Source organism: Anolis carolinensis, chromosome 5 (genome assembly GCF_035594765.1).
Source record: "Anolis carolinensis isolate JA03-04 chromosome 5, rAnoCar3.1.pri, whole genome shotgun sequence".
Lineage (NCBI taxonomy): Eukaryota > Metazoa > Chordata > Lepidosauria > Squamata > Dactyloidae > Anolis > Anolis carolinensis.
The window spans coordinates 27,051,447-27,072,426 of NC_085845.1; the positions used below are offsets into that span (position 1 = coordinate 27,051,447).

Consider the following 20,980-nt stretch of genomic DNA (forward strand, 5'->3'; position numbering starts at 1 on the left):
GAGGTTCCTGGGCCAAGAAGACCAATCATATACAGCAAAATATGAAGATCTCTCTTTTGTTCCAAGAAACATAGTTTTGTCTCATTAGTCTTTATTGGTTCACCTGGGTTGTGAAATGAATAAAGTGGGAAAGCAGGTGATAAAACAAAAGGGGTGCATCATTGAACTTATTAAAAACTCTGTGCCATTGTATTGCCAGTACCAAAGAAATCATTGCTGTCATTGCATCTGCAGACTGCCATCTGGCAGAACTGTCCCTTGGGGAGGGGAGCAAATGGCTTCAGGAACAGTTTATGTTTTACTAGAAATTACTTTCAAATCTGCTTGCTATATTCTTGATGAATAGAAATGCTTATATTGTGATGAGATAAAAATTAACCATCAGTCTGATCATGGTGGCAGAATTTGAAATTTTGGAGAATCACCAGAGCGTGTTTTTCATCTATTTCATTTGAGGCCATTAACTTGACTCTAAAGAAATGCTTGAATTATACAAGAGACCACTTCTGAACTGGATCTGTACTTATCTGCATCTGTGAAAGACTGTGGTAAAAGACTAAGCAAAGAAAAGCACCCTTGTGACCACAGGGAAGTAGAGCATATATGGCGTGTTCAGCTGCCACTGTCTAATGTGGCTTTCTCACTTGGTATACTTGCGGTTCTCTGAGTGTCCCGTTTGGGTCACAGCAGTGGCTAATGTTGGTGTCACCTTTGACCATCTCCATTTAACCACCACTATTTATCCTCACTTTAACCTCAGGGCCTGAATTCTGAATCAGGCTATTTACATTTTTTTCCCCAAAATGCTTCTACAGAAATAGAGAAAGATAATATATTTTCTATAAATCCTTTCTTTTTTTTACAGTTTTGGAAAGAAGCAAATGTCTAGCACTTGAGGCTACAAATGTAGGCTTTGGAAGTCTACAGTGAAATCTTACAATAGCTCATGCCAAGTAAGCAAATATATGGAAATATCCTGAGTTTGCATATTGTATGTAGGACAAAACTCAACCTTCCCTTGGTTCAGAATTTTTATTTGACATAGAGGTTTCCACAATGCATTTTGCCTGTCATTTTCATGTCTCATTGCAGGATTTGAAGTAAAGGTTTTATCTCATCTGCTGGTCACTATCGAAATACATGTAGTGATCACAGATTAGCTCTGTCCTCTGTTTTACTTTATTGTATTTTACTATTTTAAATTAATAATTTATAGCTGTTTTACATTTACATTGATTTTATTATTAGCTATATAATGTAAAATACATATTTTGATAAGTAGACAAGCAAGACATTCTATTGCAATATCCCAAAACAACTACAAGAATCGTCTTCACTTACCACCAAAATATGTATGGAAGAATACATTTGCGGTAGGGGTTCTTTTCTTTGAGGGTTCACCCAAGTGTAAATTGGGGCACTTCTTGCTCACAAAGAGACTACTATTGCAAAAAATGGATTGCTCTGAGATTACCAAATAAAAGTGGAGGTTGAACCTATATAAGGCATTTTTCTGCTTTGACTTCTAAGACACAGTACTGTATATTCAGACTGGTATAAGGTCTCTATGGGTTCAGATTTCCCATCATCTGTTACCTGCTTCCTTAAAACAACTCCATGGAACTTGAACCTGGAAACATGTGTGCAAATCATGTGTTCTACTGTTGAATTCTATTTCTTCTTTGCTGAGATGTTCTGCAAATCTCAGCAAAGATGGCTGGCATTCTGTTGGTATTTTGTCCACACATAAATGTGTTTTCGTATGCTGCAATGCTTTTTTGTCCATGGTGTAATCTCCAAATCCAATTCATAAGGAGAGCTCGGTCTGAATTTGAAAAGCTTCACATGCAGTTATGTGTGGGTTTTTTGGTTTTTTTTATTGTGAGTTAATACCTTACTGGTGCCTTCTGTGTATGACTTGGTTCACAGGGATTGCAGAAAGAGCAATCAGATTTGCAGATTGGTAAATTGGTTGCACAATGTTGGCATTTAGCAAAATGGTACTGTAGTGCAACCATTACTGAAGTAAGTGAATGCAGATTTATATTGTGCTAGCACCATATAGGAACTTGACTCAGACGATATCAAATTACATCCAGTTGTTGGGAGTGAGAAGAATTCACAGTACCAGGAACATCTGGTACAGTTAGTTAAACAAAACCAGGATACCAGTTTCAGATCATACTACAAACAAACTGTTTCTGGTTTTATTTAGGTCCACACAGGAGCAGGTGTTCCAAGTGGATGGCAATAGTTCATTAACAAGACCCAACATTCCCCAGAGACCTGGTTTACTATTCCATACAAACACAGCCAGTGGTTGATGCAATTATATTTCACAGTAGGTGTGCTTACTTTTCTTTCTCAAGAAAGAACCTCTTACCAATAAGCTTCAGGAAAAGAAGTCCTTTGCATCATAAAGATAGGTATCCTTATCTCTTGCTCTTAAAATTACACTTTCAGCAGTCTTAATCCAAAACCAGCTGGTTTCACTAAGATATGCCAACCTATCTTAAATGGAATGACTTGTTACTCAAATCATATTTGAATAATGAGTTGAAAGGGTATTTTTCTTGTTGCTTAAAGTAGATGAAGATGGTGACTTGGTTTTTGCTGGTGACTTGGTTTTTGAAATAACAGATTTTGAGGGACAATCACTGGCATCTTGAGTCTATTCTAATCAAGACTTAGAACATAATTTAGGCCACTGTCTACCAAGTAACATTGTTTTCATTGTAAGGCATCAAAACTGCTCTGATACTTGTTGGTAACTCATTTGAAGTCTTATGCATGTATGCTTTAATAATACAATGTATCTGATACAACTGCTATTACAGATAAAAGTTGTGCAAGCTAGTTTTTCCTGTACCAAACATTCTTTCAGGAAGCAACTAATGTGATGCAAGAATCCTAAGAATACAGAGTATGTTCTGTATTGAAAGTTGCTTTCATGAATTTCAATTGCTCCTCAAATTTTTTTTATCTATGGGTAACCTTCTGGGGAAAAAAGAGGAATCATAATATGTGTTGCATAAAAAATAGAACTATTCTAGCAATGTTGTATCAATTGGGGGAAAAGTCAAACCAAAGCTGTAATAACACTTAAATCTATTAAACCGTATCACTGCAGAAGGATTAGAGTATTTTTTCCCTCCCATGTTCCATCTCAATTTTTGATCTGCCAAAATTACCTTCATTTGCTCTGAAGAAAGGTCAGTTTTACAGCAGTAGAACAACTGGGTGGTAATTCTTTTCTTGGAGTGTACCATTTTGGAATTAGGATCACATGTTTTTCTCCTAGAGAAAATCACATTTCTTGAAGAAAGCTAAATTGACCCATGTCTTGGCTTCTTGAAATATTAGCTCTCTGCATAGAAAGTCATGTGTTTTGCAAGCATGCAGTGTGCCACCTGCAGTCTGAAGTACTACAGTTCAGGGAAAGTTAAGTACAATCAGAAAATCCTGGTTCTCTGGGTGCGTAAGTATTGATATTAATATTTTCTCTTACAGTCAATGAAAACTATGTTACTGCTGAAAAGGACATCTTCACCCATCTATTTGTGTTAAAGAAAGATGATTCCTTAACAAGGCAATCATGTTCAAAGCTATTAGAAAGAAATACATTGTATGCAGGGAAAGTGTTTCACTGCAAAGTGTATGTAGAATTAACATATGGAAGTGTAACCTGAATTCCAGCATCATTATTCAGAAATACTGTTTTTGATGTGGTGCTTTGAACCAATAATAGATTTTTACAGTAGTATATAAACTCTATCAAACATGTTGTTAGAATGATAGAACCTACAGGCAAGAGGTAATTTGGTGTACCTGCATATTTTTACTAGTTAGCTTGATGATATCTGTCATTTATGAGATAAATCCCAACAGACACTAAATACACTAAAAGCACCAAGTCCCATCTGAAAAGCTATGCAGGTTAGTAATTGGATAGATGAACACCACTGAATACCAGGTGTTGTAGGCTATATTTCAGAGGAAGTAAATGGCAAACTACCTCTGTGGATTCATTGGCTGAGAAAACCCTGAAAACGCTGGGTCACCATAAATCAGTAGGCAACTTGAAGGCACAACACACATTTATTCCTGAAAAAGAAGGCTAGATTTTTCCATCCTCCTTTCCCTCCATCACCTTAGCTAACATCCCTGCAGGTATTGAGCAATGATCCATGTTGTTCCCACCGGCTACTGTGACAAGGAGAACAGGAGTGGACAGTAAGTGTCATCCTATGTCCCTGGGCCATCAAAGCCCATGAAACACAGAATGACTGTTTACATGGGCTCAAAGTTGCAGGTTGCTTCAAATTTTGGGGAAAAATTCAAAGAAACACGTGACTTTGATTAATGTGGGTCAAGGTCACATTAAGGTGCCCTTGCCCAGTGTTTTCCTAGTTCAGCTCCATGAGTAGTTTGGCCACTATGGAGCTCATTCCTATGCCCTTTGTGAGTCAGTATAGGTGTGCTCTTAGAGCTCTAATGGGCTCATAAAGGGAAAGTGTTCCCTCACTTATCACCGGGGTTAGGTTCCAGGACCACCCGCAATAAGTGAAAATCCATGAAGTAGGGACACTATATTTATTTTAATATTTATACATTATTTTAGTAGTTATACACTATTTTAAGTCTTTATCAACCAATCGTGTGTTGATAAATCGCCTCCTTCTCCTCCCGTTGCCGCTTGGGCTCCTTTTCTCTCCCTTTGGCTTCTCCTTCCTCCCTTCCTTAGGCTGTAAATTGTAATTTTTTATGATTTTATAATAGTCTTTTAGATTTTATTGAAAAACCATGAAACAGCAAATCCGCAAAAAGTGAACTGCAAAGTAGTGAGAGAATACTGTCCTGTCCTTCAAACAGCCTAGACCAGAGGTCCCCAAACTAAAGCCCATGGGCCGTATGCTGCCCTCCAATGTCATTTACCCATCCTCCACCTTAAACTTGAGACTTAAGGTCACCCCAAGTCTGAGCCAACTTGAAGACAAACAACAACAACAATCCTAATTAACTTGACAGAGCCTCTCCCACTTTGAAAGAGTAATATTAGGCCAGAAGGATTAATATTTGAATCTAATATAAGAGAGCTTCTTAGAAACGTTTCAAGAAATGTGTCTTTATGCCAAAGGAATGGGAGGCTTAGAAAAAGGGCCAGAAAAAAAACAACTTCCAAGACGTTATGCATTCTAACAGTTGATTTATGCAACTGCTGACCTGCCTGTTGATAACACATGACCCCATTTATCATTTCTAGTCCTGACTGCAGACTGTTCGTATCCTTACTTGAACCTGGTAGGCTCTTTGTCCTGACCACTGTTTAATAAATTAGCCTGCAGTCAGGCTTATCTGATTTTGAAGAAATTTATGCATCAATTAGAAATGGTATAGTGTTTCAGACACTGCTCCAAAGCCTGCTAATGTAGATGTGACACTTCCATTCAAGCATTCACAGAATGGTTGTACTGGTCAACATTTCACTTTACGGCCTATACATTTACTAAGAAAGCAGCCAAAGGTCTTCTGTTCTTGTATGTGTATGTGTGTGTATATATATATATATATATAGAAGTGCATCCATGAGAATTACTATGTGACAAATGTTTTTTCACAAAACATGGAAAATTATTTCTCTGGACTTATATTATTTTGTTAGCCTCCATTAGCAAAAGTGGAAAATTGGTAAATCGGTGCATACATTTGTGGTACATTTATGCACATTCTATCAATCTGATGAGTCTGCTATAATTGAGACTAAGACTGCATTTAGATTTTGAACAAAATCTTCCCATTTTGGTACACATGAGGGGTGGTGGGTTTAGGGAGTTCTAGTCCCTCAGAGTAATGTCTGAGCTCTTTTTGTTGTTGTTTATTTTCTGTTTCAAGTCATTTTCTAAACATTGGGGTGATTGATGAAGCAAGATTTATTTCCAGCCTATGGAAAGACTGAAGTAGTGATTCTTCACCTTTGGCCTTCCAGATGTTTTGAACTTGGCCTCCTGGAATCCTTGCCTTTTGGCTGTGTTGGCTTGGGTTTTTAGGAATTAAAGTTTGAAACATCTAGAAAACAAAAAGACTAGAGGTTTCTGTTGACCAGTTATTAAGCAATTTTTTGTAAGGTAAAGGTAAAGATTTTACCCTGACATTAAGTCTAGTTGTGTCCAACTCTGGGGGTTGGTGCTCATCTCCATTTCTAAGCCAAAGAGCCAGCATTATCCGTAGACCCCTCCAAGGTCATGTGGCCAGCATGACTGCATGGAGTGCCATCACCTTCTCACCAGAGCAGTACCTATTGATCTACTCACATTTGCATGCTTTCAGACTGCTAGGTTGGCAGAAGCTGGGGCTAACACCAGGAGCTCACCCCACTCCCCGGATTCGAACTGCCAACCTTTCGGTCAGCAAGTTCAGCAGCTCAGCAGTTTAACCCATTGTGTCACCAGGGGCTCCCTTTTTGTAGTGATGTGAATGATCTTTTTGTAATCATGTGAATAATCATGGAGGGGGCATTTTTTGTCCACCCCATTTTTTGTTTGCCTTATGTGACCCCTCCTACCGTGTTTCCCCAAAAATAAGTCAGTGTCTTATATTATTTTTTGCTCCCAAAGATGTGCTAGGTCTTATTTTCAGGGGATGTCTTAGTTTTCCATGAAGAAGAATTCACATTTATTGTTGAACAAAAAAATGAACATTTATTATATACTGTACAGTAGTTGTCATCACAAACCAACATCACCAAACCAGACAAACTGTGACTCCTGTCAAGAATTTCTTGTTACTACCAATATTTCCATGTACAACTGGTATGTACATTTAGCAATCCTGCATGCTCTGGTGTTTTATTTGGCAGGTGCCGGGCATGCTTCCAAACAAAAACTTTGCTAGGTCTTACTTTCGGGGGAGGCCTTATATTTCGCAATTCAGCAAAACCTCTGCAAGGTCTTATTTTTTGGGGAAGTCTTATTTTTGGGGAAACAGGTAGTACCTGCTATTGCTCTGTTTCATTTCTGTAACCCTTACGAGTATTGGTTTGACTCAGTGCAAGAAGAAACCCTAAGGAAAGAGCTGAAGTTGCAAGCTGAGTTGAGAGGGAGAGGGAGAGATAGAGGTGGGAAGGAGCCCTTTTCACTCTAATAAGGTAGCTGTATTTTCAAAATAAGGTGGTGGTATTATCTGTTCAGAGCCAGCATGGTGTAGTGGTTTGAACATAAGACTATGACTCTGGAAAGCAGGGTTCAGATCCCTGGTCAGTCATGGAAAACTGCTTGGTGATCTTGGGAAAATCACAAGATTTCAGCCTCAGAGTAAGGCAAAGGCAAACTCTCTCTGGGCAAATCTTGCCAAGAAAACCCAATGATAGATTTGTTTTAGGGTAACCACAAATCAGAAATCAGAGATGGTGTTTAACTTGTAGCCAGACATCAACCATTTTCTATACGAGAAAGTTTCCCTTCTAAATATATAACTGAAAATATTACTACTTATTCAAAGAGGAAGGGGCTGAAAGCAGATAAGTGCTAAGACCTTTGTAGTCATTGGGGATTCCCTGTACAGAGCTGTAATTATGTCTATCTCTTATGCTTGGCAAAGAGAAAGAAAATGAAAATACCTAAACAGAAGAAGACATGGAGTTTGCTTTGTTTCCTTAGTTTGTGAAATAGAGTATTGTCCTAATGTCTATTATGAGATTGAGAAATGGAGAAAAAATACAGCCACTAATACATGACAGTAGTGGATAGCAACACAGAATGGCCGAGTAACACAAGATGAGCTGATGTGCAAACCCCAACTTCTTTTCTATATCCATGTGCTTATTGCAGAACATGCTGTTTCAAACTACTAGAGTCTGTAGTAACCAGGGCCTCTTTCATTTAGAAAGCAAACCACAGGAAATGCAGAGCCGCCTTGTCACTGTGACATGGATTCAGTTTAAGCTCAGAAGGAAGTGGATCTCCCTCCCCTCCAATTCAGACACTGCTTTGTTATTCAACATTGCATTTTTCCCTAAAATTCCTCCTTGCTGTTATGTTCAATGTTTTCTCATTTATTCTGAAATCCAAAAACCATGAGACATTGCTGTTGCCCAACAAACTAAACATCTATGAATTACTTTTATATTTTGTTATATTGTATTGTTCTGGGCATGGCCCCAGCCGCCCGGGTCCCCGTTGGGGAGATGGTGGCGGGGTATAAATAAAGTTTTTTTTAATTATTATTATTATTATTATTATTATTATTATTATTATTATTATTATTACTTTTAGAGCAGTATTTCTTTATTCTTGCTGGGATATCTGCATGCAAGGAAAGTCGACATGATTTTATAACCTGATATGTTCAGAACAATAAACAAAGACGTAAATAAAGACATCAGAACACATAAAATCATAAGTGGTCCAAAGCAACTTTTACAGGGCAATCTTATGAATGTTTATTCATTTAAATTTATTGGAGCTTACTCTCATGTCCACATGGCTACAGATAGGATTGTGGTCTTCAGGAGGGTCCAGTCAATGGTGGATGCTGTATTTATGTACACTATTACACTCCAAGATATCACAGATAAAAACTGGGATATGTGTGACTAAAAAGAGAGTGTGATCAGAATTATAAATATTAATGAAGAAAAATACACACTCTAAGAAATGCTGTAGCAGCTTGCTTTTGCCTTAGTCCACAGAGAAGAGGAAAATTTCATCCCACTCCTTACTGAGTTAAGTGAAAGAATGTTATTTTTCACTTTGAACTCGTTTTGCATTGACTGAAGTAGACGGAGGACAAAAAGGGAAACTGAGAGGAGGAAGGTATTGTGCTATTTCAAATGCATCTTAACATGGAATGACAGGGAATTCATTAGGACTGTCTCTCACAAATTAAGGCAGTTGGAGGATATGTGATACATAAAACTGCGAACGTGTTTTCCCTCTATTGCATCAACACTAGGAGAGCAGGCATAACCATAAGAACAAACAATTCGCCTGTATTGCTTGAAAGCATTTTTAATTCAATGTTCCTAATTTAATTTTAGATGTAAATTAAAAACTATTACTATTTACATTTGGTTGCACAACTTAGAGTACTTACTTTCCTATTTTGTTTTCAGAAAAATACCCAAAACTAATGAATTCGTTCTCTCAATTTTAGATAATAATATATTATATGTAGGCAGTGAGACAAGGGAGGAATGTAAAAAAAAATCCCTTAGGAGAGTGATACTCAAACTTTGGTCCTGCAAATATTTTGGACTTCAACAACCAGAAGCCTTGGCCATTTTGGTCAGTCACCAGGAATTCTGGGAACTGAAGTCCAAAACATTTACTTTAAGAACTATATGATCATTAGTATTTTCTTTGCCCTACTATGAAAACAGTTTGATGGAGCTTTTTTGTGTGTGTCAGGAGCGACTTGAGAAATTGCAAGTTGCTTCTGCTGTGAGAGAATTGGTTGTCTGCAAGGATGTTGCCCAGGGGACGCCCAGACGTTTTTGGTGTTTTACCATCCTGTGGGAGGCTTCTCTCATGTCCCCATGTGGGGAGCTAGAGCTGACAGATGGGAGCTCACCCACTCCCCGGATTTGGACCACCGACCTTTTGGTCAGCAGTCATGCTGGCACAAGGGTTTAACCCATTGAAGCTGATCATGCAACAATAACAAAAAAGCTGCTGAAGGAAGTTTAACGAGAGCTCAAGTAATTCTCTACCTGCTCTCCCTAAAATCTGCCCACTGTTGCCGAGGAATGGGCATTATCTTCCATGTTAATGTTTCCCATATCCTGTTCAGGCTTCTGATCAATGTATACAAGGAGTTGTTTTCTTCTACAGAGACAGACTCTGCTTCTGAAACACTGCACCAGAAGCCTGGTAGAGCTGGGAGTATCTTTTTGACAGCTGAATTATGAAAGTGAGGTGGTGTTTGGGAAACATACGGTAGAAGAGAATAATTGAGACACTGGGCAACAGATGAATGCATCTTAATGCAGCCAGTCAAAATGGCAGGCCATTTGTGCCAGTGGCTGAGGCTTCTGCACAAAAGTTAATAGTTTTTCTTACAAGACAGTGAGAAGGGAGGTGGAAGGGAAGAATGCAGGATTCTCTTTTTGTTGTTTTTGCAACAGAAAAGCCTTGGGAAGAAAAATCCATGACTGAAAACAGATTCAGTATTTCCAGACTTCAAAGAACACAGGTTTCTTCAACATTAACAAGTTTCAGCATTCATATCTCACAGAGAAATGACATTTTGCATCACTTGGAAAATCCCATGGGGCCACAGAAGCATTTATCCAGCATGTTAATTGTAGAACAATGCAGACTTTAGAGTTAGTTTTTGTGTCTGTCTCTGTGTGTGTGTGAGTGAGAGAGTGTGTTTTCAATCAAATCTAAGCACAAAAAAATTGAAGATGGTTAGTCATTATAGGCAGAAAGAAATTGCTAATGAGAACTGTGGAAAAACCAGGCATTTCCTCTGGAAAATTCACAATCTTCCCCACAATGAGAAGGCCTAATTAAAATTAGAAGGGGCTGATGAGGAAACAAGCTATATCTTTGTTCTTTTCCAAGCCTCTCAGTATACACTTTGTCTTCCTTCCCAGCAGTTCTTGGGTTTCATATCAACCTCTTTCTTGTAAGAGTTGCCATCTGACTGGCTTTTAAAAGTTCTACTGAGCAACCAAAAATATTAGGTTCACAAATTTATTCTGGTTGCATGATTTGAAATGGATACACACTCACAGGATCATTTCTTTCATTTTAAAACAAACTTTTTTTTGCAACTATGAGCCAGCATGGTGTAAAGCAGTGGTTCTCAACCTGTAAGCCGCAGCGCAGCAGTGGGCCGCAAGAACGAAAACCTGGTCTGCGAACCTCCTTCCTCTTTATTTTATTTTATTTTATTTCTACTCCTTTCTGCAGAGCTGACTATTGAATTGGATAGACGACATCAGGTCTAGATTATTAAATATGGTTTCCTGTGGGCGAGCAGATGGTGACTACTGGATGGCATATGTTCTGTTTCAGAAACTAGAGCTGATGTCAGAGTGGGCCCTGATCAAGTGGGCCGTGGTCAAAAAAAGGTTGGGAACCACTGGTGTAGAGGTTTGGGTTTTGAACTAGTACTGTGGAGACAAGGATTGAAATCCTTGGAAACCTATTGCATTTTACCTTCGACAAGTCTCTCAGCTTCAGAGAAAGGCACTGGTACATCTCCTTTGAACCAGTCTTGCCAAGAAGACTCCTATCATGGAGTCTTAGGGTTGCTTTAAGTGAGAAATGACTTGAAGGCACACAACAACATCATTTGTAGTTGGGTTGGTAGCAGGCATGTAGCCGGGGGGGGGGGGGGGCTTGAGGGGCTTCAGGCCCCCCCCTCCCAAAATTATCAGGGTGGTCCATGAGAAGGCCTTACATTTATTATTTAAACTGTTATGTTTATTCATATCATGATCTGATCACCATGCTCAATATATCCCTTATGCATTGGGGTATTGGGATAACAATACAAAAGGTTTGCTAGGGTAGATCCTCTCTCACTCAGACTCAGCCCCCCCCCCCCCCCCCCCGGAATCAAAATCCTGGCTACGGGCGTGGTTGGTAGTTAGTGTTCATCAACCTATTTATGTCCCATAAAATTGTACACTTGAGAGATAATAACATCATATATCCAAAGCTAATGGGTAGCTGTGTGGTGACTGCATTGAAGGCAAACAATTATCATTTTTTTCTGGTTACTTTCTTTCACAATTGACAATACAAACTTTTTCAGTGTGGCCTATACATGCAGAAAATGTTAGTTGATTTGTGTCATCAGAAATCTGGTATACTGTTGGATCTCTGACCACCTACAGTTTGTGCATGTATGAGATCAGTTAATGCCACTAAGACAGTGGTTGGTTCTCAGCCTGAGGGTCCACAGATGTTTTGGCCTTCAACTCCCAGAAATCCTAACAGCTGGTAAACTGGCTGGTATTTCTGGGAGTTGTAGGCCAAAACACCTGGGGATCCACAGGTTGAGAACCACTGCACTAAGGGTATTTTCCACGTAAATTCCATCACCTGCTACATCACTGGACCCTGTGTGAACTAGGCAGTATTTTTCCAATTTCTGTGTAATATCTAACATAACAATAGTGGATAATTAATGCTTATGACTTGCAAAATTAACAAGCAGTATGAAACTATTAACATATTTTTGTTCTACCCAGATATTAAATGAAAATGAAAATATTGATTTCAATAAATTTAGCCATGTATTTATCTGGAAATTAACATATTGTTAACACTGATTCAGTGCTGTCATTATGAAGGTTTCACTCTCTAAAATTCATGATTTTTGGCATCTCATTCAACCTTTATAAATAGGGAAAGCTTTCCTAATCTCAGAGGACACCATTTTTAGCAAGAGACATCTACCATCTTCCTTATATGTTAACACAAATCTATTTACTGCATCTGTTAAAAATCCCCCAAATGTTTTGATTTTATTGTGTGTGTGTTTTTTGTGTTGCTGTCTTAAGACTCAACTTTGGGAGAAAGCTGAATTGCACATTTACAACATAATTAATTCCTATGTTTTTATTCCCTTTTTTCTGTTTCACTTCTTGTTTTCAGTTGATTTTCAGTTTGCTACAATTAAGCTTTGTAAGCACCACTTTTATTTATTTGCATGAGTTATTGCTATTTTCCAAGCCATAATGAGAAATGGTTACAATATAGGTAACATTACTTTTTTAAACTTTTAAAAATACATTTAAGTTAGTAGTTTACCAATCTTTATTTTCTATAAAACTGCTTTACAGTCAGGAAAACAACAAAAACCATAAATTTACAATAAAAACTCTCTAAAACATAACAGTTTGTATTATCCTACTAATCTTGTGCCATGCGATCTTCAAATAAAGAAAGTTGCATTGATGTATTGCTTTGAAAGAAAGTTTTTTCATTCAAAACAACACATTAATGCAACCTGCTTTTCCTGAAAATGTTTCTTGTTGCAAGTGTGATACTGCTCTATGGCCAAGTGGCCTCACCTTAGTAGATAACCCAGTAGATGTAATATGATGCAATTTTGTTCTAATTATACCAGTATTAATTTCAGCAACTGCTGATAAAGATGAAAGGCTTCCTCATTTTGTTTCTTGTTGCATCAAAACATTGATAAGCTCCTTCTGCTTTCTCTTTGCTCTTCTCAGTACTTCCTCTTGCTTCTCCAGCCAAATTGCAGAAAGGCGTATTGAAACATAGTAAAAGCAGCACTTGGCCTGAAAAGCAAGGAGAGGTGTGTCTGGACAGTACTCTGTACTTTTCTGAATAAGTTTTCCGCAGTTACAATTTTCTTGTTGGTCATCCACTAGTGTGTGACAATCAGACAATATACTTAATACAACAGCAGTTTATCTGGAATGGGGGTGGGAGATTTATTGCTGAATTATTTGGAGCCTACCATTGAACCATTACAGTGGAGTTTGCAGGTGGTGCTTTCCAAAAGAAGACGGTTTGGAGGGTTCTTTGTTGTTGTTTTTTTCCTTGCTGCCAACAAATTTATGGTCTGCTGTAGGTGAACTTGTAGCATCTGATGAACACTGACATGAGGATCTGCAGACCCCTCATAAAGAGGGGCAACATAAAGTCCCCCTTGTTCTTCCTTCTTTTATCGCCATCCCTGCATTTTGAAACATTCTGCCTGACAAAAAGACCTAATGAGCTTGGAGCCATGCACAGATTTTGGTGTGTCTTTTTGGTTGGTTTACTAAAGATACCTCCACAAAATGGATTTTCCATATGACCAATGAAACTACAGTTGGGGCCTTTCATTGTAAACACATTAGTCCGTTCCAAAATTAAAATCCATGGGGTTGTTTCCGGTGGTGTCCCTCCATAATAAAATAGTAAGGCAAGTAATATTGCCAATGGTAACTCTCTTCTGTAGCTCTCCACTCTACCATCCATGATGTTCTTGAGAACCCTCCAGTCTCTGGAGTAGATTACTGGGGAAGATAGCTACAGAGAGAATGCAAAGTGTTAACATCACCTCTGTACTTCTGTTAGCACATCAAAGTCTTTCTCATGAATTGTATGAATTGTGTATGAGATGTCATAATTTTTATAGTTACTTTGCATACTGGTGCCTTATAGAATGGATATTTCTTTTACAACTGCCTCTGAAATGATTATTTTGCCTCAAAAGTGTTGGCCCTTAATACCCTTTTTTGAAGTTTGCTTTTTCAGGGGGTTTCCTCCTATCTTCAAATATTTGGTTGTAAATTCAGGTAGGTAGAGCATTGTTATGGGGAACTTGATAGTTATAGTATACACATTTCCTTGAAATTAATGCAATTAATGCAGTAACCCTACTTTTCATTCAAATGTGCTTCATTCTCACATGAGAACTGAAAGAAAACCCATTGGGTCAGTAATTTTTGCATGTTCTAGCAGAGAATGAGTACTGGCTTTGACTTCAGGATATTTAGTTAAGTGAAGCTAATACTTCCTTTCTTCTGTACCCTGAAGGTCTCACATGCTTCTGCAAACAAAAATGTAATTGGGAGCCACTGGGGGCCTATTTAGAAGAGAACCTTACAAACTTGATATTAGTATGCAAACCGATTTTGTAGCACCTTAGAGACTAACTTAAAGAACAAAGTTGGTAACGTAAGGTTTCATAAGCTCAATCTACTTCCTCAGATACATGGAATAAAGTGCCATCTGAGGAAGTAGACAATATCTGAAAGCCTGAGCTACCGACTTGGATCTCTCCGTTTCTAAGGTGCTGCAAAATCCCTTTACATGCTGATATTCAAGCGTTGTTTTTGAAATTGATATTAGTTTCTGTACAGAGATGAGATGTTCAGCATAGACCATTGATGAATACCCTCCACCTATACATTAGATAATCATGGAGAAAAGCAAAGAAGCATGAGAGATCACCAGATTATTGATCTTCCTCTTGGTTGTCAAAGGAACCAAAGCTTAGAGCATCTGCCACCAAACTTCACCAAACTCTCCAAACCTTCAGTGTTCTCTCTTCCACAAAGGAAATTGACCTTATCAAAATTGTTTCTTCACTCGGAACAGAGATAACATGAAGCACATGTGTTACTCCTCTAATTTACTTTCTGTACTTTTATAATAACCACATAACAGTAGTGGTGTGTGGGCATTAGGTAAACCAGAACACAAAGTAGAATCACGAAAAGTAGTAATTGGACATCAAGGAAGAACATCAAAAAAGGACATGGAAAATACAGAGGTGAAAGAATTGATTGGTCGAAGAACACAGAGAGGATCATTAGTCCTGACCTGTACTCATAGGATCAAACAAAAGACTTGTATTAGAGTAAAAACAACATAACTGGCAGTGATAGTATATGGTGAATGGAATCATTGAAGGTAGAATTCAAGATTGAAAGGATGCCAGAAAAACTGTAGAAGGAGTTAATCGAACACTGGAAGCAGACCACTCACAGGAATGGAAATTATTGGTCACAGTTATGAAGCTTAGGCTGCAACTCTGTGCAACTTAACTATGGCTGAAGATTTTTGTCAAAATCTGACAGTTAATTGCAACTTTAGTAGATCCAATGAATTAATTTGATTTTCTTAATTGTTGATTCATTGGATCTCATTGAGGCTAGCAGGCTAGTTAGGCCAGGTGTAGGAATCATGTCACCTCTAAGAAAGTTTGGAAATAAATGTTTAAAGATGCCATTCTATCATATCTTGAAGGTGGCATGATCCCCCTTTTTCTTGTAAGGCCATTAAGCTTCTTAGGATGACTATATGTAGTAATACATATTGTTTTTTCCTGTTAATGTTAGCTAATAATGAAATGTGAATGTTTTAGTAACCTGTTAACATTTTCATTCAATTAATGGTGTCCTTTACAATATAGCCCACTGAAGTTAAACTTTTTTATTTCTTATTTGATGGACTAAATGTAAATTGTATTTTTTTAGCAGAGTATATAGATTGTGAAGTGATATAAGGAGGGTGATGTTTGGATATGTATTGAAGGGGTACATTCTTTCTCTTATGCTTGGTTTCGTCTCTTTCTTTTCCCATGCCCAACATAAAATTATGAATAAACACTGCTTGAATTAACTAGACATAGGAAACCCAATCCTAGATCCCTAGATGCTTTTGAAAGTAATGTGCTTCAGTTTAAAGGGGAACTTTTAGATAGAACTATAAATCAGTCTCTATAGCTACCTCATATATTTTTTTCATTAAAACACAAACAAACAGCTGTTCATATTTTCCAAAGCCCTTCTGCAACAAATGCAACTTGTGGGGTTTTTAAAATTTATTTAGCTACAGCTGTTGTCAGCTGAGGCACATTCCATACAACTGCATTTCTCTGAGGGCTGAAATCCAATAGCTCTCAACCTGAACACATTATGAGGGCATAAAATATGGCCATAATCTGTTAATCTGGCTGCTTTATTCTTTATCAAACTCATGAAATACCATGTTCTTTTATACTCTTATGCCAGATTATCAAAGGCGACCATCACAAAGTGTGGTAGTTTTGCTTGAGTTTTATGAAACTACTTCATGGTAAATAAATGTGAAATATGTTTAACTCCAATTGGTAAAATCCCAAATCATTCTAATTTTAGCCAAGTAAAAACCTTATAAAAATGCATGTCTTGCCCAAGGTCACCCAGTTGATTTCATGTCTGAGTGGTGTTTGATCCCTGGTTCCTAACAACACTCAAACCACTATGCCACATTGGCACTGGGAAGGCCATCGGTGTGATTGAAGAAATGATACTTTACTGTTTTCTAGGAAAGGGGGTAGGAGAAGTAGCCTACTTAAACAATGTATTCTTCTAACATTCATGGTTGAACAAAGAAACACAGTCACTATTTATATTCATCTTTACATCTTTACGTGCAGGATGACCGTCTCTAAAGATGTGTGACCATTATTTGTTTCTCCTGTAAAAGCTTCATCCATAATCGGCACCCAAAATCTATGGGCAGATGATATTCCTGTGACTTTTGCCAGACTGTGAAGGAGAACTTTGGAAAAACTGAAACAGGGGTCACTTTTTTCTTTTTGCATTAACCTTTCATCTGTCTCTCTAAATATTTGAAAACATTGGAAGTGCCCTAGTGCTGTTTCAACCATTTAATTGAGCTACCAGGTTCTTTGGAAGATCAGGAGCTGAACTGAGTTGGCAGTAGATGGCAACTTGCCAGAGCAAAGTCAGGCAGATATTTTCAAAGCTTTGAAAATATTTTAAAAGGAAGGTGAGGAGGGGAGGCAGTACAAAAGTCCCCTATGTTTAAAATCCCAGCTCCAAGCAATCATTGGCAAAAACCAGAACTTGTAACTTGAAATAAAATTCAGTCTGCATATCTTCTCTTTTTTTGACTTAGCTCCAGTGTAGGGGGGATAGATAGGAACACACATACACAAGCATAGTGTTTAAGAACAATCAAAAGCTTAATTTACCTTCAAAGGAAATAGAACAGAGTGCTGTGCTTTGAATGGAAATGAGACTTGAAACTACCACTGCCCTTGCATTCTGTAGGTGTTTGGAAGATCAGGCCTTGAGAGGTAGAAGAAAATGGGAGAAACACTCTAACTTCAACTGATTGTTGGATTTCTGCTCACTAACTCTTTAGTACAGTGTTGCATTTATCTCCAGTCTTATACATCTGTTGCTGGAATTAGTTTTAAGATCATGCTTTTGAATGGCTTCTCTATCCAACAGGATTATGTTTGGCATGCCACTCTGAGAGTGTTTCCATAAAAAGATTAGGCACCTGTTCCCAGCAATATGTATTCCTAAGTGTCTTCTGAGTAAATAGCTTGTGTCATTCAATGCTGTTTTGATTTTTGTCAGCCTCTTTCTAAAAGGTTGCTAAGGAGGGAGATGCCTGTAAACCCGCCCCCCCCCCCCAATAGTTTGTAAACTATCTCTTGGTTTACAAACATTAGCTATGACTGGGCCCAGTTTTGAGGACAATTCTTGTCTTCTTCATCCACTTCCTGTTATTATCTGCCTTATTAATTTTGCACATATTATTCATTGTATTGTTGTAAGCTGTCCTTAGTCCTTCCGGGGAGATGAGGCGGGATATAAATATAAATTATTATTATTATTATTTGTATGACACAGCAAACAAGATAGATATGCTGGATTTCGTATCACAAAATCACAAGTTGAACACTTCCCGAGTGTTTAGGACTGTGTGATGTATTTTCGGATGATGCGCACAGATCCCAGTAGGGTGGCCTTTTGCAGTTGGCAAATTGTAATTTTGTCAATGTCTATTGTTTCCAAATGCCGGCTGAGATCTTTTGGCATGGCACCTAATGTGCCGATCACCACTGGGACCACTTGTACTGGTTTCTGCCAGAGACTTTGGAGTTCAATCTTGAGGTCCTGATAGCGGCTGAGTTTTTCCTGTTGTTTTTCGTCAATGCGACTGTCACCTGGGATGGCGACATCAATGATCCAAACCTTTTTCTTTTCCACAACCGTAAGGTTTGGTGTGTTGTGTTCCAGAACTGGATTCAGAAGTCCCACAGTATCTTTGCGTGTTGTTGTTGTTGTTGTTGTTGGTTGTTGTTGTTGTTATTGTTATTATTTTGCCACTGAAGGCCTGAAAATAACTACATACTGTTATCATGATAATATCTGCTCAATAAGAGAACTGAATGTAACTTACATCCTGGTCAATGGACAAAATTGAAGAAACTGTAGCAGAAAGCAACATAGTTCTGATATTGTAGCGGAAATCAGACTTCCCCTCTTCTCGGCTTCTCGTGTGTCTGTGCGGATGCAATGGAAGTAGGAGACAGACAACTGGAGTTTTTTTTCCAAAGAAAGCAGTTTACTAAAGTTCATGCAGCTGCAGAGGTTCATCCGACGCACAACTAGGTGCTGAAAAGGGAGAACCCCGCCGACAGGGTCAAGTGTCTATTTATACAATTCAATGGGTTCGGTTTACGACCGCCCACATATCAAACCATTGGTGCATATTTGTGGTGCAGTATTACATTTCGTCATTACTTTCGTTTCTCTCAAAACACATGATTTCAGGGAAATCATGTGATAACCCATCGGCTGTGTACCTGGCCTGCTCGTACCTCCTTATATGGCCATTTCCTCCTACCCCTTCATTCCTGCCTTATTCCCCCATTTTTTTTTATGAAGCGTGTATACAAAAGCTGAAGCAAACCAAATGAGCAGACTTATGGGTCCCTCCAATCCCTTCTAGCTTGCAGCCGAGCTATCTTTTCAGTGGAAAATGAGCGCAGAATAGCATTTGTACATAGTTTCATCACCAGAGGTAAACAACACATGAGGATTAAAAATATTAATCAGGTTTTAGAAAGGATATAGTCCACAGTAGAATTCTGATCTAGCCCAGTCATTTGGCTTCTTCCGATGATGGATTTGTTGCTAGGGCCAGAGGTGGCCATTCACATACATGTCCAACTTTCAGGTCTTTTCAGTCTTTGGCATAAAGTCAAACTGGGGGTGTGTTTCCTCTTCCTTGATCAAAGGAATAATGTTCAGTTAATTTGAAGAAAGTCTCTTTTCGTCCAATCAAGTCTCTAGTCTCTAAGAATAGTCTCTGTGTAAAGAAAAGTCTGTAAAGAAAATCTCCATCTCTCACAGGGCTTTAGCTGTCATACCCAGTATACCCAGCGTGTGGTGTGGGGTAGACTCAACCCCTGCGGGTTTTGGATTCCAAAACAGGCCTTCCAGTAATAATGCCTTATGGATCTCCATTTTGGAAAACAGGCCTCTCAGTAACAATGCCTTATGGATCTCCAATTTAGGAACAGGAGTCCAAAAAGCTGAAAAAGAAAGCAGGAAGATAGTGAGAGAGAAGGGGGGGGAACGGATTACCCATCTGTCGATCATCCTGTTCGGCATCACTTTTGTCTCAGCCAATCTTGTTGAAATCCCTTGTCTCTCCACGGGTGGGGCAGGTAGGCCACTATTCAGCTCCCAAACGACCCCTCCATGGCCTCTTGAGAAACGATTCCTTCATGGGCCTTCTTTCGCGATCTGCAGCAATCCTTTTTACTCTGGTCCTGCTGCAATGGTTAACTTATTTTATTCTTTGTCACATTGTCTCCGTGCTATATCCTCCTTTTGGCTTAAAAAGCAAGGTTGTTAGATGGCATATGAAAAAGTCCCTCATTGTCTCTCAAATCCGGCAAAAATCCGAATTATTTGCAATGTCCCGTTACAAAAGGTCCTAACCAGGAGAGTTGGATCAAAATAGAAAATTGTATGTTGTTGAGTTGGTCAGCCCTTACAGCCTCCAGCCTGATGCCACACTCCATCACAGCCTTAGCACTCAGCAACACCTATAGGCCTTCCCAGGCCTCTCAATAAACATGTCTCATAGACTTCTGGTTTTATCCCATACAGGAGTTCAGAACCTGTAAGAGACTAGCAAAAAACAATGAGAGGGAAAAGAAGGGGAGGGAAATACTCATTCTTCCAGGCTGTATGGCTCTTGAAGCACTCTCTCTAGTCGTTTCGCTCACATCCACGGCAGGCCTCCTCAGAGGTTGTGCCTTCGACAACACACTCATCTGTCTTGAAATCCAACAAAATCTTTCTTCTCCGCATCTTTTTCTTTTCTTTTCCGCAAACGATTTAACAATCGTCTATCCACTTGCTGCAATGCAATCTTCCACTCCAGTCCTGCTGCAGTGTTAAACTTACTCAATTCCCTTTTTACACCGTCTCGTTGCTACATTCTTTTTCTTCAGCTTTAACAGATCAAAATTTGTTAATAACACACGTTGAAAAGCCTCCTGCCGCTTCTCATATTGGCAAAATCTAGGCTGGGGCCGATGGAAAAATGCCCCTATTTGCATGATCTAATGTCCCGTTTACAAAAGTCCTAGTCCTCCCTTTCCGTAACCTTTAGAAAGAGCTGGGCCAAAATCACAAAGTCCAGAATCCAAATCTCACAAAATTATTATGAAGCAACATGAGATG

General features: G+C 38.7%; 1 protein-coding gene across 3 annotated transcripts in view; it reads left to right on the forward strand.

Moving 5' to 3' along the window:
- The window catches only part of tet2 (tet methylcytosine dioxygenase 2), a 77,849-nt gene that overhangs the window by 23,391 nt on the left and 33,478 nt on the right, over positions 1-20,980 (forward strand). The window lies entirely within an intron of this gene.